This window comes from Sminthopsis crassicaudata, chromosome 2, assembly GCF_048593235.1.
Source record: "Sminthopsis crassicaudata isolate SCR6 chromosome 2, ASM4859323v1, whole genome shotgun sequence".
Taxonomy (NCBI): Eukaryota; Metazoa; Chordata; class Mammalia; order Dasyuromorphia; family Dasyuridae; genus Sminthopsis; species Sminthopsis crassicaudata.
This window is the reverse complement of record NC_133618.1, coordinates 199,147,961-199,166,373: the sequence shown is the minus strand read 5'-3', so window position 1 is coordinate 199,166,373 and position 18,413 is coordinate 199,147,961. Positions and strand designations below refer to the sequence as shown.

The window sequence follows — 18,413 nt, the reverse complement described above, 5'->3', positions numbered from 1 at the left end:
AAGATACAGGAGTAGTTTGTCATGTCCTTTTCTAGTCCATTTTACAAATAAGGAAAATGATGCAAGCATAATGAAGTGAGTTGCCTGAGATCACACAGCTAGTAAATATGTGAAGCTAGATTTGAACACTGGTCTTTCTGACTCATGGACTGGCCCTCTATACACTGCATCACCCAGTTTCTCCATTTAGTGGGAATGCCAGACATTAAATATAAATTTAGCAATGATTAATTAAAATGCACACAATAGATATTCCTCAAATGTTCTTTGATCAAATTGCACTGACAAGTTATGATGACTTGAAGACAATGTGAAATTTAATGAATGAAGTTTTCCACATGGTGGAGCCTACCCAAGCCTCTAGTTTCTTCTCTTGTCTAATTAAGATTTAGGAAGGAGATTTATGTGGCCTAGTTGATCCTTTCAGACTCAGTTCTTCATTATAATCAATCCTTGGCTTTTCATAACCTTGATAATGCTCTCCAAACATTTTCCTTGAACAGAAGGCATTTGCCCCATTTCACTGAAATTCTACTTTAGCTCTTTAATAAAGTTTAACAAAGTTTCCTTGTTACTCATGCTTCTGGGTCAGAGAGCCTTTCCACTGAGATCTGGATTGGAGGCTTTTCTACTGGAATCAGGATCGTGTCTGTTCTTGTCTTGTCCCTGTTTGGGTGTCAAATTGCAATGGTCCGGTCTAGCTCCTCTGAAGGGCTCAGAATAAGTCCTTAAATGCTAAAGTCTGGGCTTGTTCCTCTGAAGGGCTCAGAATAAGTCCTTGTCAGGATAAGCAAAAGTCCTTGCCCCACATTGTGGATGCCAATATGTAACGAGCTGTTGTCTCCAGAGACTGCTGATTGCTCTCTGGGAGATATGCTGTATCAACACAAATCTCTGAGACAGATTCTTCTTCCTGTAGAGAGCCCTTGTCTCCAGACAGTTGCTGCCAATTCTGGTCCAGAGTAGTGACTTCTTCTTCCTCCAGAGAGCCGCCTCAAGTCTGGCCCAGACAAGACTCTTTCTCCTCCAGAGAACCGCTCCAACTCTTCCCTAGAGCAGAGACTCTTCTTTCCTCCAGAGACCCACCCTAGTATGTACTATGTTACTATGTTACTATATGTTTATATAATCTATGTAATTATGTGTAATGTCTCCCATATTGACGGATTTATGTTTCAAGGTCATGACCACCTTATGTTCTAAATCAAAAGAAAGGGGGAGATGTTAGGTTCTTACTAAGTGCTAATGAGATAATGAGATATTAGGTTCTTACTAAGTGCTAAGTCGATACTTAACAATTCTCTACTTATGGCCTTAACTGGGAGTTTAACCCCTTTGAACTCCTGGGGAGGAGCTTACATACTTAGAAGGAGCTTTTTCTGGGCCAGACTGGAGGCGGCTCTCTGGAGGAAGAAGTCTTTCCTCTAGACCCAGAGAGCAATTGGCAGTTTCTGCAGACAGCAGCACATTACAAGTAGTGGTATCTCAGAGTTGTCTTAATTTGTATTTTTCTGATCAATAGAGGTTTAGAGCACCTTTACATATGACTAGAAATATATTCAATTCTTAATTTAAAAATTTTATCTGTTCATAGCCTTTGACCATGTATCCAATTAGAGAATGGCTTGATTTCTTATAAAATTGAGTCAATTCTCTACATATTTTGGAAATGAGGCCTTTATCAGAAGCTTTGACTAAAAAAAATCTTTTCCTAGTTTATTAGTTTATTGCTTCCCTTCTAATCTTATCTGAATTAGTTTTCTTTGTACAAAACCTTTTTAATTTAATAAAATCAATTTTTTTTAAATTTTGTGATCAGTAATGTCTCTAATTTTGCTTTGTTCATACATTCCTTCCTCCTCCAGAGGTCTGAGAGTTAAACTAGCCTGTGTTCTTCTTATAATGTATTCATAATCTCATTCTTTATGCCTAGATCATGAATCCATGTTGACCTTCTCTTGGTGTATTGTGGTAAGTGTGGGTCAATGCCTAGTTTCTGCAATAATAGTTTCCAATTCTTCCAGCAGTGTTTGTCAAATAGCAAATTCTTATTCCATATGATTGGGTCTTTGGGTTTGCCAAATACTAGATTGCTAAAGTAATTGACTATTTTGTCCTGTGAACCTAACCTATTCCATTGATCAACTAGTCTATTTCTTAGCCAGTACCAAATCGTTTTGATGACTACTACTTTTACATATATATATATACATATATATATATATATATATATACATATATATATATATATATATATATATATGTATATATATATATACACACACACTTAGATCTGGTACAGGGATCTGGTACAGCCCACCTTCATTTGATTTTTTTTTTTCATTTGTTCCTTGAAATTCTAGATCTTTTGTTCTTCCAGATGAATTTTATTGTTATTTTTTCTAGTTCAGTAAAATAGTTTCTTGGGAGTTTGATTAGTATAGTGTTAAATAAATAGTTTAAGTACTATTATCATCTTTGTTATATTTTCTCAGTCTATCCAAGAGCACTTAATATTTTTTCCAATTTTTTAGATATGACTTTTTTTGTGTGGAACGTGTTTTGTAGTTTTGCTTATATAGTTCCTGACTTTCCCTTGGCAGATAGATTCCCAAATATTTTATGCTATCAGTGGTTAATTAATTTATTTTTCTTTCAATAATACTTGTATATAATTTTATTTTACTTTCATTATACTTTATTTTTATTAATTTTATAATTATAACTTTTGTTTTGACAGTACATATGCATGGGTAATTTTTTACAATATTATCCCTTGAACTCACTTCTTTTCCAAATTTTTAGAATTTATAAGAAATCCATCCATTGTCCAATTGACAAATGGTCAAAGGATATGAACAGACACTTCTCAGATGTAGAAATTGAAATTATTTCTAGCCATATGAAAAAATGCTCCAAGTCATTATTAATCAGAGAAATACAAATTAAGACAACTCTGAGATACTACTATACACCTCTCAGATTGGCTAGAATGACAGGGAAAGATAATGCAGAATGTTGGAGGGGATTTTGAAAAACTGGGACTGTATTTTTTTTTTTGATCCAATAGAAATCTTTTATTTAAAAAATGACAAATTAGAAAAAGATAATGAAAATTTTTTTGACAGTTTTGCTTGAAGGTACACAAACTTACATCAGGAAAACAGAGAGTCATTTTTGAAATACAAAGTATCATTTTTGTCAAATATTGCTCTATGTTGCAATGAAGTGGTCACTCTCTCTATAAAATACATGTTCATTTTTGTAGATCAGGGTTTTCAATCAATATGCTCTTGGCCCCTGGCATGATAAACTCCACTTTCTGCTGAGTCACAGGACAATGTTACTTTTTTTTTTTTAATTTTTTATTTTATTTTATAATTATAACATTTTTTGACAGTACATATGCATGGGTAATTTTTTACAACATTATCCCTTGCATTTACATCTATTCAGATTTTTCCCTTCCTCCCCCAACCCCCTCCCCCAGATGGCAAGCAGTCTTATATATGTTAAATATATTACAGTATAATTTAGATACAATATATGTGTGTAGAACCGAATTTTTTGTTGCACAGGAAGAATTGGATTCAGAAGGTAAAAATAACAGTTTACATTCATTTCCCAGTGTTCCTTTTCTGGATGTAGCTGGTTCTGTCCATCATTAATCAATTGGAATTGGATTAGTTCTTCTCTATGTTGAAGAAATCCACTTCCATCAGCATACATCCTTGTACAGTATCATTGTTGAAGTGTATAATGATCTTCTGGTTCTGCTCGTTTCACTCAGCATCAGTTGATGTAAGTCTCTCCAAGCCTCTCTGTATTTCTCCTGTTGGTCATTTCTTATAGAACAATAATATTCCATAACATTCATATACCATAGTTTACCCAACCATTCTCCAATTGATGGACATCCATTCATCTTCCAGCTTCTAGCCACTATGAAAAGGGCTGCCACAAACATTTTGGCACATACAGGACCCTTTCCCTTCTCTAGTAGTTCCTTGGGGTATAAGCCCAGTAGTAGTATGGCTGGGTCAAAGGGTATGCACATTTTGATAACTTTTTGGGCATAATTCCAGATTGCTCTCCAGAATGGTTGGATTCTTTCACAACTCCACCAACAATGCACCAGTGTCCCAGTTTTCCCACAGCCCCTCCAACATTCATCGTTATTTGTTCCTGTCATCTTAGCCAATCTGACAGGTGTGTAATGATACCTCAGAGTTGTCTTAATTTGCATTTCTCTGATCAATAGTGATTTGGAACACTCTTTCATATGAGTGGAAATAGTTTTAATTTCATCATCTGAAAATTGTCTGTTCATATCCTTTGACCATTTATCAATTGGAGAATGGCTTGATTTCTTATAAATTAAAGTCAATTCTCTGTATATTTTGGAGATGAGGCCTTTATCAGAACCTTTAACTGTAAAAATTTTTTCCCAATTTGTTACTTCCCTTCTAATCTTGTTTGCATTAGTTTTGTTTGTGCAGAAACTTTTTAATTTGGTGTAATCAAAATGTTCTATTTTGTGATCAATAATGGTCTCTAGTTCTCCCTTGGACACAAACTCCTTCCTCCTCCACAAGTCTGAGAGGTAAACCATCCCATGTTCCTCCAATTTATTTATGATTTCGTTCTTTATGCCTAAATCTTGGACCCATTTTGATCTAATCTTAGTATGTGGTGTTAAATGTGGGTCCATGCCTAGTTTCTGCCATACTAATTTCCAGTTTTCCCAGCAGTTTTTGTCAAATAATGAATTCTTATCCCAAAATTTGGGATCTTTGGGTTTGTCAAAGATTAGATTGCTATTTTTATTCACTATCTTGTCCTGTGAACCTAACCTATGCCACTGATCAACTAGTCTATTTCTTAGCCAATACCAAATGGTTTTGGTGACTGTTGCTTTATAATATAGCTTTAAATCAGGTACACTTAGACCACCTTCCTCTGACTTTTTTTTCATTAGTTCCCTTGCAATTCTCGACTTTTTATTCTTCCATATGAATTTTGTTGTTATTTTTTCTAGGTCATTAAAATAGTTTCTTGGGAGTCTGATTGGTATAGCACTAAATAAATAGATTAGTTTGGGGAGTATTGTTATCTTTATTATATTTGCTCGGCCTATCCAAGAACATTGAATGTCTTTCCAATTATTTAAATCTGACTTTATTTTTGTGGCAAGTGTTTTGTAATTTTGCTCATATAATTCCTGACTCTCCTTTGGTAGATATATTCCCAAATATTTGATACTATCGACTGTTATTTTGAATGGAATTTCTCTTTGTATCTCTTGCTGTTGGATTGTGTTGGTAATGTATAAAAATCCTGAGGATTTATGTGGATTTATTTTGTATCCTGCCACTTTGCTAAAATTCTGAATTATTTCTAATAGCTTTGTAGCAGAGTCTTTGGGGTTCTCTAAGTATACCATCATGTCATCTGAGAAAAGTGACAATTTGATTTCTTCATTTCCCACTCTAATTCCTTGGATCTCTTTCTCGGCTCTTATTGCCAAGGCTAGAGTTTCTAGTACTATATTGAATAGTAATGGTGATAGTGGGCAACCTTGTTTCACTCCTGATCTTACAGGGAAAGGTTCTAGTTTATCACCATTACATATGATGTTTACTGAAGGTTTTAAATATATGCTCCTTATTATTTTAAGGAATAGTCCATTTATTCCTATACTCTCAAGACTTTTTAGTAGGAATGGAGGTTGGATTTTATCAAATGCCTTTTCTGCATCTATTGAGATGATCATATGGTTTTTATTAATTTGATTATTAATATGGTCAATTATACTAATAGTTTTCCTAATATTAAACCATCCCTGCATTCCTGGTATAAATCCCACTTGGTCATAGTGTATTATCCTGGGGATGATTTTCTGAAGTCTATTTGCTAATATCTTATTTAAGATTTTAGCATCAATATTCATTAAGGAAATTGGTCTATAGTTTTCTTTCTCAGTTTTCGATCTACCTGGTTTAGGTATCAGTACCATGTCTGTGTCATAGAAGGAATTTGGTAGGACTCCTTCAATCCCTATTTTTTCAAATAGTTTACATAGCATTGGACTTAGTTGTTCTTTAAATGTTTGGTAAAATTCACCTGTAAATCCATCTGGTCCTGGGGACTTTTTCTTAGGAAGTTGGTTAATAGCTTGGTCTATTTCTTTTTCTGAGATGGGACTATTTAGACTACTTACTTCTTCCTCTGTTAATCTGGGCAAGCTATATTTTTGAAGGTATTCTTCCATTTCATTTAAGTTATCGAATTTATCGGCATAAAGTTGAGCAAAATAGCTCCTAACTATTGTTCTAATTTCCTCTTCATTAGTGGTTAGTTCACCCTTTTCATTTTCAAGACTATCAATTTGCTTTTTCTATTTCCTTTTTTTAATCAGGTTTACTAAGGGTTTGTCTATTTTGTTGGTTTTTTCATAAAACCAACTCTTAGTTTTATTAATTAATTCAATAGTTTTTTTACTTTCAATTTTATTAATCTCACCTTTTATTTTTTGAATTTCAAGTTTTGTGTTTGTCTGGGGGTTTTTAATTTGTTCCTTTTCTAGCAATTTTAGTTGTAAACCCAATTTGTTGGCCCTCTCTTTCTCTATTTTATGCAGGTAGGCCTGTAGAGATATAAAACTTCCCCTAATTACTGCTTTGGCTGTATCCCACACATTTTGGTATGATGTCTCATTATTGTCATTTTCTTGGGTGAAGTTATTAATTATGTCTATGATTTGCTGTTTTACCCAATCACTCTTTAGTATAAGATTATTTAGTTTCCAATTATTTTTTGGTCTATTTTCCCCTGGCTTTTTATTAAATGTTATTTTGATTGCATTATGGTCTGAAAAGGATGCATTTACTATTTCTGCCTTACTGCATTTGATTTTGAGGTTTTTATGCCCTAGTATATGATCAATTTTTGTATAGGTTCCATGAACTGCTGAGAAGAAAGTATATTCCTTTCTGTCTCCATTTAGCTTTCGCCAAAGATCTATCATATCAAACTTTTCTAGTATTCTATTTACCTCTTTGACTTCTTTCTTATTTATTTTGTGGTTTGATTTATCTAATTCTGAGAGTGCAAGGTTGAGATCTCCCGCTATTATAGTTTTGCTATCTATTTCCTCTTGCAGCTCTCTTAATTTCTCTTTTAAGAATTTAGATGCTGCACCACTTGGTGCATACATGTTTAATATTGATACTGCTTCACTATTGATGCTTCCCTTTAGCAGGATATAATGCCCTTCCTTATCTCTTTTAATTAGATCAATTTTTGTTTTTGCTTGATCTGAGATGAGGATGGCTACTCCTGCTTTTTTGGTTTTTCCTGAAGCATAATAGATTCTGCTCCACCCTTTTACTTTTAGTTTGAATGTCTCATCCTGTTTCAGGTGTGTTTCCTGTAAACAACATATAGTAGGATTCTGACTTTTAATCCAGTCTGCTAACTGCTTCCTCTTTATGAGGCAGTTTGCCCCATTCACATTTATGGTTAGAAGGACTAATTCTATATTGCTTGCCATCCTATTAACCCCTGCTTATGCTTTTCCCCTTTCCTTCCCTTTTACCCTCCTATCCAGTATTCAACTGGTAAACACCACTTGCTTTTCACAGCCCTCCCTTTTTAGGATCCCTCCCCCACCGTAAAGATCCTCCCCTTATTTTACCCCTTTTCCTCGAAATTACTGTATTCCCTTCCCCTTAGCTTACTCCTTCCCTTTCACTTTTCAATGAAGTGGAAGAAGTTTCACCATAAATCGAATATGTCTATTGATACACGCTATGTTCATCTCCCTCCTTTCTTTCTCTCAGATATAATAGGTTACCTTTGCCTCTTCATGAGATGTAGTACCACCACTTTATACTTTTTTATGATATAATCTCCTTTCCACCTCTAGTTTCTAAGACAAATTGTACATATGTTCTTTACATATTTTTTGACAGAAGTATAGTTCTCAAGATTTCTTTTTACCTTTTTTAGAAGTCTCTTGAGTTCTGGGGGGCGGAGCCAAGATGGCGGAGAAGAAACACACGACTCAGTGAACGTCCTCACTCCCTCACAACCAATTAGATAAATTAAGTCTCAAAATAAGCCCAGGACTGATAGATACCACAAGGACTGGAAGCACGACTTACCAGCTGAAGAGAATCTGGAGTTTCAACAGGAAAGGTCAGTTCTCAGGGGAGGAATAAGAGAGACCAGCACAGACGGTGGGGTAGGGGCACACTGCGCCCATTGCGCTGGGAAGGGCTCTAGGATCAGAGAAGCCACTGAGGTAAAGGAATCTGGCACAAGCTGTTAGCTCTTCTCTGCTAATTATTTAGCAGTTCAGAAGAGAAAGCCAAAATGTTTTAAAACTCAGATCAGATTTTCCCCAATCCTGGGGGTGACTCAGGAGAGATTCGGCACCAGGGGGTGTGGCCTCAGCTACCACCTGAGAATAGTTAAGAGATTAACAAGTGGGTGGATACGGTCCAAGGCAACACACACTGCCTAGCTTAGCTGGAGGGAGTGGAACTCAGCTCCAGGAAGTCCCAAAGTCCCAGAGAAGCGGAACCTTTGAACTAGGGACCGCGGTTTCTGGCAGACACTTCCAGTCTGAGCGCAGGGGCTTTTCACATCACCTGCTGCAGACATCCACGCCCCAGCGGGACGCATAGGCTGGGCTTTGTGCTGCCTTTACTATTCTACGCCCTCAAAGCACAGTAGTGCTAATCACCTCTGAGGCACTTCCAGGGAGGGGGTGGGGAACTCTCTCCCAGAGCTCTATCTTAGCTCAGGCGCAGGAGCCGCTGCATCCATCCGGTCTGGGAGGAAGCTGGTAAAGAAGTAAATAAATAATTTCCTACCCCAGGGACAGACCCCAAAAGATTTTTTAAGTATGAGCAAAAAAGCGAGAAAAACCATAGATTCCTTCTATACAGAGAAAGAGCGGGTATCCAACCCCGAGGAAGTTAACAGCAGAGAGACAGCAGATAACAACCTAAAGGGGAACGATCCCTGCCCCCCATCACATAACTCTATCCTAGAAGAATCTCTTAAAAAATTGAGGGAGATTGAAGAAAAATGGGGAAAGGAAAGGGAAGCTATGACAGAGAATAACAACGTCCTGAAATTGGAGTTGGAAAAAATAAAGAATTCACAGGAGATGCAGGGAAACAAAATTTATGAATTAGAAAAGGTTAAAAAAACACAGGAAAGTAGGATTTCTGAATTGGAAAAGATAAAAAAGTCTCAAGAATATAGAATTTCTGAATTGGAAAAAGAAAATAATTCTCAAAAAAAAAATTAGGGAAATGGAAAAAAATTCAATAGAGCAAAATAATTCATTTAAAAACGAAATTGGGCATTTACAAAAAGAACTAAAAACTGTGAAAGAAGAAAATAACTCCTTAAAAGTCAGAAAAGAACAAATAGAAATGAATGATTCAAAGAGAACCCAAGAATCAGTCAAACAAAACAAAAAAAAAAATGAGAAGCTGGAGAACAACGTCAAATACTTACTGGGAAAATCTATAGACCTGGAAAATAGATCTAGGAGAGATAATCTGCAGATTATTGGACTTCCAGAAAACTATGACCAAAAAAAGAGCCTAGATTCTATTTTACAGGAAATTATCAAGGAGAACTGTCCAGAGATAATAGAAACAGAAGGGAAAGTAGATGTGGAAAGAATTCATCGAACTCCTTCTGAAATAGACCCTAAAAAAAGAACACCACGGAATATAGTGGCTAAGCTGCAGAATTACCACACAAAGGAGAAAATCCTGCAAGCAGCTAGAAAAAAACAATTTAAATACCAAGGTGCCACAATAAGGGTCACCCAAGATCTGGCTGCCTCCACATTAAAAGATAGAAGGGCCTGGAACCTGATATTCAGTAAGGCAAAAGATCAAGGACTGCAACCAAGAATGAACTACCCAGCTAAGTTTAGCATCTTTTTCCATGGAAGAAGATGGTCATTCAATGAAACAGAGGAATTCTATATGTTTCTAAGAAAAAAACCAGACTTAAACAAAAAATTTGATCTACATCCACAAGACTGAAGAGAAACAGAAAAAGGTACACAGAACCCTTGAGAACTGTAACTCTGTTGTGGGTATATAAAAAAATACTCAAGGATAATTTGATTTTACTGATATAAAAGAAAAAAAAGGGGGTGTAGTAAAGGGAAGGAGGTCGGTTCAGAAAAAGGGGAAGGAGTGATAAAAAGAGGGAAACTACATCCCAGGAAGAGGCATAGAAAATACACCATATCTGAGGGAACTTAGTGAGGGGGAGAATCATTGTGTGAATCTTACTCTCATCAGGAGAGGCTCAAAGAGTAAATAATTAACATATTTGTTTTTCAGAGAATTTTCTCTCACCTCATTAAAAGGGGGGAGAGGAAAAGGGAAAAGGAAAAGGAGAATAAGTGAAGGGACTTGGAGGGAGGGGGGAGGGATCCTAAAAAAAAAAAAAGAGGGAGGGTTGCGCGTCACAAGGGGGGTCTGTAAATTAAATATCGGGAGGGGGATCAGGGGGGTCAAGGGAAAAAAGCATAATCTGGGGATAATACGATGGCAGGAAATACAGAATTAGTAATTTTAACTGTAAATGTAAATGGGATGAACGATCCCATCAAACGGAGATGGATAGCTGATTGGATCAAAAAGCAGAACCCTACAATATGTTGCCTACAGGAAACACACTTAAAGCAGGGAGATACATACAGAATAAAGGTAAAAGGTTGGAACAGAGCCTATTCTGCTTCAGGTAAAGCCAAAAAAGCAGGGGTAGCTATCCTTATCTCAGATCAAGCAAAAGCAGAAGTAGATCTCGTTAAAAAAGATAAGGAACGAAACTATATCCTGCTGAAAGGTAGCATAAATAATGAAGCCATATCAATACTAAACATATATGCACCAAGTGGTATAGCATCTAACTTTCTAAAGGAAAAGTTAAGAGAACTGCAAGAAGAAATAGACAGTAAAACTATAATAGTGGGAGATCTCAACCTTGCACTCTCAGATTTAGACAAATCAAACCACAAAACAAACAAGAAAGAAATTAAAAAAGTAAATAGAACATTAGAAAAACTAGGTATGATAGACCTTTGGAGAAAACTGAATGGCAATAGAAAGGAATATACTTTCTTCTCAGCAGTTCATGGATCCTATACAAAAATTGATCATATACTAGGACATAAAGATCTCAAAATTAAATGTAGGAAGGGAGAAATAATAAATGCCTTCTTCTCAGATCACAATGCAATAAAAGCTACATTCAGTAAAAAGTTAGGGGTAAATAGACCAAAAAGTAATTGGAAACTGAATAATCTCATCTTAAAGAATGACTGGGTGAAAGAGCAAATTATAGAAACAATTAACAATTTCACCCAAGATAATGACAATGATGAGACATCATATCAAAATCTTTGGGATGCAGCTAAAGCAGTAATAAGGGGAAATTTTATATCTTTAGAGGCTTATTTGAAGAAAATTGAGAAAGAGAAGATTAACGAATTGGGCTTACAACTTAAAAGGCTTGAAAAAGACCAAATTATAAACCCCCAACCAAAAATTAAACTTGAAATACAAAAATTAAAAGGAGAAATCAAAAAAATTGAAAGTAAAAAAACTATTGAATTAATAAATAAAACCAAGAGTTGGTTTTATGAAAAAGCCAATAAAATAGATAAACCTTTGGTAAATTTGATCAAAAAAAAGAAAGAGGAAAATCAAATTGATAGTCTTACAAATGAAATGGGGGATCTTTCCACCAATGAAGAGGAAATTAGAGAAATAATAAGGAGTTACTTTGCCCAACTTTATGCCAATAAATTTGATAACTTAAGTGAAATGGATGACTTCCTCCAAAAATATAGGCTCCCTAGATTAACAGAGGAGGAGATAAATTGCTTAAATAGTCCCATTTCAGAAAAAGAAATAGAACAAGCTATTAATCAACTCCCCAGGAAAAAATCCCCAGGGCCAGATGGTTTCACATGTGAATTCTACCAAACATTTAAAGAACAATTAGCCCCAATGTTATATAAATTATTTGAAAAAATAGGGGATGAAGGAGTCCTACCAAACTCCTTTTATGACACAGACATGGTACTGATACCTAAACAAGGTCGATCGAAAACTGAGAAAGAAAATTATAGACCAATCTCCTTAATGAATATTGATGCTAAAATCTTAAATAAGATATTAGCAAAAAGACTTCAGAAAATCATCTCCAAGATAATACACTATGATCAAGTAGGATTTATTCCAGGAATGCAGGGCTGGTTTAATATTAGGAAAACTATTAATATAATTGACCATATTAATAATCAAATTAATAAGAACCATATGATCATCTCAATAGATGCAGAAAAAGCATTTGACAAAATCCAACATCCATTCCTACTAAAAACTCTTGAGAGTATGGGAATAAATGGACTATTCCTTAGAATAATCAGGAGCATATATTTAAGACCTTCAGTAAGCATAATATGCAATAGAAATAAACTGCAACCTTTCCCAGTAAGATCAGGAGTGAAACAAGGTTGCCCACTATCACCATTACTATTCAATATAGTACTAGAAACGCTAGCCTCAGCAATAAGAGCCGAGAAAGAGATTCAAGGAATTAGAGTAGGAAATGAGGAAATTAAACTATCATTTTTTGCAGATGACATGATGGTATACTTAGAGAACCCCAAAGACTCTGCTAAAAAGCTACTAGAAATAATTCAAAATTTCAGCAAAGTGGCAGGATACAAAATAAATCCACATAAATCCTCGGCATTTTTATATATCACTAACAAAATGCAACAGCAAGAGATACAAAGAGAAATTCCATTCCAAACAAATATTGAGAGTATAAAATATTTGGGAATCCATCTACCAAAGAAAAGTCAGGAATTATATGAGAAAAATTACAAAACACTTGCCACAAAAATAAAATCAGATTTAAATAATTGGAAAGACATTCAGTGCTCTTGGATAGGCCGAGCGAATATAATAAAGATGACAATACTCCCCAAACTAATCTATTTATTTAGTGCTATACCAATCAGACTCCCAAGAAACTATTTCAATGACCTAGAAAAAATAACAACAAAATTCATATGGAAGAATAAAAGGTCGAGAATTGCAAGGGAACTAATGAAAAAAAACTCAGAGGAAGGTGGTCTAAGTGTACCTGATCTAAAGCTATATTACATAGCAGCAGTCACCAAAACCATTTGATATTGGCTAAGAAATAGACCGGTAGATCAGTGGAACAGATTAGATACAAAGGACAAAAAAGGGTACATCTATAGCAATCTAATCTTTGACAAACCCAAAGATTCCAACATTAGGGATAAAAATTCATTATTCGGAAAAAACTGTTGGGAAAACTGGAAATTAGTATGGCAGATATTAGATATGGATCCACACTTAACACCATATACTAAGATAAGATCAAAATGGATCTATGATTTAGGCATAAAGAGGGAGATAATAAATAGATTAGAGGAACAGAGGATAATATACCGCTCAGACTTGTGGAGGAGGAAGGAATTTATGACCAGAGGAGAACTAGAGATCATTATTGATCACAAAATAGAAGATTTTGATTACATCAAACTAAAAAGTTTCTGTACAAATAATACTAATGCAAACAAGATTAGAATGGAAGTAACAAATTGGGAAAATATTTTTAAAAACAAAGGTTCTGACAAAGGTCTCATTTCCAAAATATATAGAGAACTGACCATAATTTATAAGAAACCGAACCATTCTCCAATTGATAAATGGTCAAAGGATATGAACAGACAATTCTCAGAGGGAGAAATTGAAACTATATCCACTCACATGAAGGAGTGTTCCAAATCACTACTGATCAGAGAAATGCAAATTAAGACCACTCTGAGATACCACTACACACCTGTCAGATTGGCTAAGATGACAGGAACAAATAATGATGAATGTTGGAGGGGATGTGGGGAAATTGGGACACTAATGCATTGCTGGTGGAGTTGCGAAAGAATCCAGCCATTCTGGAGAGCAATCTGGAATTATTCCCAAAAAGTTATCAGACTGTGCATACCCTTTGACCCAGCAACGCTACTACTGGGATTATATCCGAAAGAAATACTAAAGAGCGGAAAGTGTCATATATGTGCCAAAATGTTTGTGGCAGCTCTTTTTGTTGTAGCTAGAAACTGGAAGATGAATGGATGTCCATCAGTTGGAGAATGTTTGGGTAAATTGTGGTATATGAAGGTTATGGAATATTATTGCTCTGTAAGAAATGACCAGCAGGAGGAATACAGAGAGGCCTGGAGAGACTTAAATCAACTGATGCTGAGTGAAATGAGCAGAACCAGAAGATCACTGTACACTTCAACAACAATACTGTATGAGGATGTATTCTGATGGAAGTGGAAATCTTCAACATAAAGAAGATCCAACTCACTTCCAGTTGATCAATGATGGACAGAGGTAGCTACACCCAGAGAAGAAACACTGGGAAGTGAATGTAAATTGTTAGCACTAATATCTGTCTGCCCAGGTTGCATGTACCTTCGTATTCTGATGTTTATTGTGCAACAAGAAAATGATATTCACACACATGTATTGTACCTGGACTATGTTGTAACACATGTAAAATGTATGGGATTGCCTGTCATCCGGGGGAGGGAGGGGGGGTAATTTGGAAAAATGAATACAAAAATAAAATAAAAAAAAAAAAAAAAAAAAAAAGAAGTCTCTTGAGTTCTGTATTTGAAGATCAAACCTCTTATGTAGGTCTGGTTTTTTCATCAAAAATAGATGGAATTCATTTATTTCGTTAAATGTCCATCTTCTTCCCTGGAAAACGATGCTCATTCTTGCTGGGTAAGTTATTCTTGGCTGCATACCAAGTTCCTTAGCCTTTTGGAATATCATGTTCCAGGCCCTGCGTTCTTTTAATGATGATGCTGCTAGATCCTGTGTTATCCTTATTGTGGATCCTCCATATCTGAATTGTTTTTTTCTAGCAGCTTCCAATATCTTTTCCTTTGTCTGATGGTTCTTGAACTTGGCCACTATATTTCTTGGCGTTTTGATTTTAGGGTCCCTTTCAGTAGGTGATCGATGAATTTTCTCAATGTCTATTTTACCCTCTGTTTCCAAAACGTCTGGCCAGTTCTCTTTGATAATTTCCTCGAAAATGGTGTCCAAGCTCTTTTTTTCCTCCCATTTTTCAGGGAGTCCGATTATTCTCAAATTGTCTCTCCTGGATCTGTTTTCCAGGTCTGTTGTCTTTCTGGTAAGGTACTTGACAGTCTTTTCAATTGTTTCATTTCTCTGGTTTTGCTTGACTCCCTCTTGGTTTCTCCTTGAGTCATTCATTTCTACTTGTTCCAGTCTAATTTTCAATGATGTATTTTCTTCCCTCACTTTTTTATATCTCTTTGTAATTGTCCAATTGAGTTTTTATCTTCTATGGAATTTTTTTCCATTTTATCCATTTTATTTTTTAGAGAGCTGATTTCTTTTTCCAGCTCTCTAATCCTGTTTTCCTTGGAGTTGTTTTCCTTTTCCAGCTCACTAATCCTGTTTTCCTTGGAGTTGTTTACCTTTTCCAGCTCACTAATCTTGTTTCTCAATGATTTGATTTCTTTATCCACTCTGTCTTTGAATGCATGGGATGACTTCTCCAGGCTCTCTTGCCAAGCTTCCCTTTCCTTTTCCCATTTTTCTTCCAGCTCTCTTGTGAGAGCCTTTTTGATTTCCTCTATGAGGTTCTTTTGTATTGAGGAGCAGCTTATATCCCTCCCAGGGGATACATCTGGGGACATTCTGTTCCTAGTCTCCTCAGCATTTGAAGTCTGCTCCCTCTCCACACAGAAGCTTTCAATGGTTAGAGCCCTTTTGAATTTTTTGTTCATTTTGTCAGAGTAGGAATCAAAGAAAACAAACTGACAAGAGAAACAATTGGTCTGTTTTGCGGGGGATAGGGCTGGATGGTATTAATGGGCTTCCTCTACAGACTGGGGATAGGGCAGCAGAGAGCCACTAACAGAACAGCAATGACTGTACTGAGTTTGCGCTCTGAGGCTCTGAGAACGCACCGAGTCAGTCCAGGTGGGGGTTGGGGGTGGCCGGGCTCTGAGAGACTCTGGCTTTCTGGGGTTTTAATCTTCACCTCCGGTGTTTACACCCTCTCTGCTGCTCCTGGCTTGCTGCCAAGATGGAGCATCCACACTGGGGCAAAAGCCCTTTCACAGAAATGGCAGAGATCACACCCCTCCCCCTCTGGTCTGAGCTGTGTGAGCTGCCTGTCTTGCTCTGGCTGTCTGCCCTCAGTCTGCGCCCAGTCTGATTGACCCTCCCCCGAACAAACACAGACCTTTTCTGGCGACTTTCAAGGATGTCTTCTCTTGGTGATAATTTGTGGATTTCTTTCTGGGTCAAGCATTAAGTCAGAGGCTTGTCATGAAGTAAGTTCTGAGAGAAAACGAGGAGCTCAAGCAGCTGTCTGCCTCCACGCCGCCATCTTGGCCGGAAGTCTCAATGTTACTTTTTTTTAAACAGATATCCTTTACATAGCCAAAATCTTTCTTTTAGGTAAATCTCGGCAAATATGGAAATAAATTATAGCATTATCCACTAGCCACTTCTAAAGATAAATGTATAAATATCAAACTAAAGTTTTTAGTGCTAGGAGGGATGCTTCAACCCAAATCTTTTCTGCAGCAGAGGCAACAGAGAAAGATCAAGTTTAAAATCTGACTGAAGCAGTTTCACTGAAAAGGACAGCATCAAGGCTATCATTTGAATATAGTTTACCTGGTCACTTAAACCTTTATCAGAGAAGGGTTACATTATTAATTACGACAAACACACACTTAAATATATTTTCCTTCCAGTCTCTAACAATTTACCAATGTTCATTTTTAAAGTATTAGAAAGCTATTATATCTTATAATTACCTGCAGGGAAAACAATCTAAAAAAAGAAGGGAAGGAGTCAAAATATTTCAGTGAATTTTTTCCAAGAAAAAAGTCTTTTTATAGTACAACTATAACCATTTCTTTAAAATTAATCCATATGGATTCTGAGACACAGCCATCTCATCATAGCAGCCCATTATTTAGTTGTTTTATGTGTGTAAATTAAAATTATTTCAGCAAATATAATAAGCAAAATTTAGTGAAATCGATCTGTTCAATAGTCCATTTTCAAAAATGGAAAATGTAGAAAAGCCCATAGGGTTATTAGTATGCTTCTTGGGAAGATTAAATTTCTTCCTACTCTAGCCAAGAATTCATGAATGAAGAAAGATACTCGGGTCCTGAACTTTTTTCTAAGTTTGAAAAGAAAGAAAGTAGAATATATCTGTTTCAGTTTCTTATAAAGAAGGCTAGCTATTCATCTGTCCTTTTTCTCTCCTTTTTTAAGACAATCACCATGTTTTCCCCTAAGGGAAAAGAACTGTTTTCTTAGAAGTCCTTTCATTTCTGTGTTTTAAATGTCAATAATCACAAAACCTACTGGCTTCTCCTCATCATAAACTTGCATTGCTGAATATATTATTGCTTTGACTTCAGTCCCTTGAGGATGCTTGGTCAAAGAAAACTCTTTTCCCCACTCAATTGAGAGTAATTTGAAGTTTCTTTAGTCAATAGATAGTAATTTCACTTCCCAAGGTATGAAAAATTCATCAGCACTGAATTTATATAGCCATTCATCCAAAAAGTGAAAGAGAAGAGATTGCGGATCATCTCCTTCAGCTTCCACCTCAACTGTTTGGAGAGGCTCAACAGTTCCTGTATCTGTCATATAACCAAACATGGCCATTGCACACTGCTCAAATGCTTCTAACGTGTCTCCCCAAGCATGTAACTGTACATCAGGTGTGTGATACAGATACTCATATTTACAGATGGCTGGGGGTGGAGGGGTGGGGGTGGTGGGGTAGTGGGGTACTTGGCCTTGATCGCCTTTTGCTCTTCATTCAGGTTTTAGTCCCTCATCCCTCAAGTCTTCCCCGTCCTGAGCCATGACTACTATGCCCGAGGCTGAGGCTCTACTTCCGCCCTCCCAATTGTTGATGCAATTGTGAATACATCCAGCCATCCTGGAGAGCTATTTAGAACTAAGCTCAAAAAGTTATCAAAATGTGCATACCCTTTGTTCCAGCAGTATTACTACTAGGCTTATATCCCAGAGATTTTAAGGAAAGAAAAGGGACTTGTTTGTGCAAGAATGTTTGTGGCAACCCTCTTTGTAGTGGCCAGAAACTTGAAACTGAGTGGATACCCATCAATTGGAGAATGGCTGAATAAATTGTGGCATAGGAATATTATGGAATATTATTGTTCTGTAAGAAATGACCAGCAGGATGATTTCAGAAAGGCCTGGAGAGACTTAACATGA

The 18,413-nt window shown here is 36.2% G+C and overlaps 1 pseudogene; it reads right to left on the bottom strand.

The window, feature by feature from the left end:
• Nucleotides 1–17,501: 17,501 nt before the first annotated feature.
• Nucleotides 17,502–18,038, bottom strand: LOC141553346 (protein archease pseudogene; annotated as a pseudogene).
• Nucleotides 18,039–18,413: the final 375 nt, after the last annotated feature.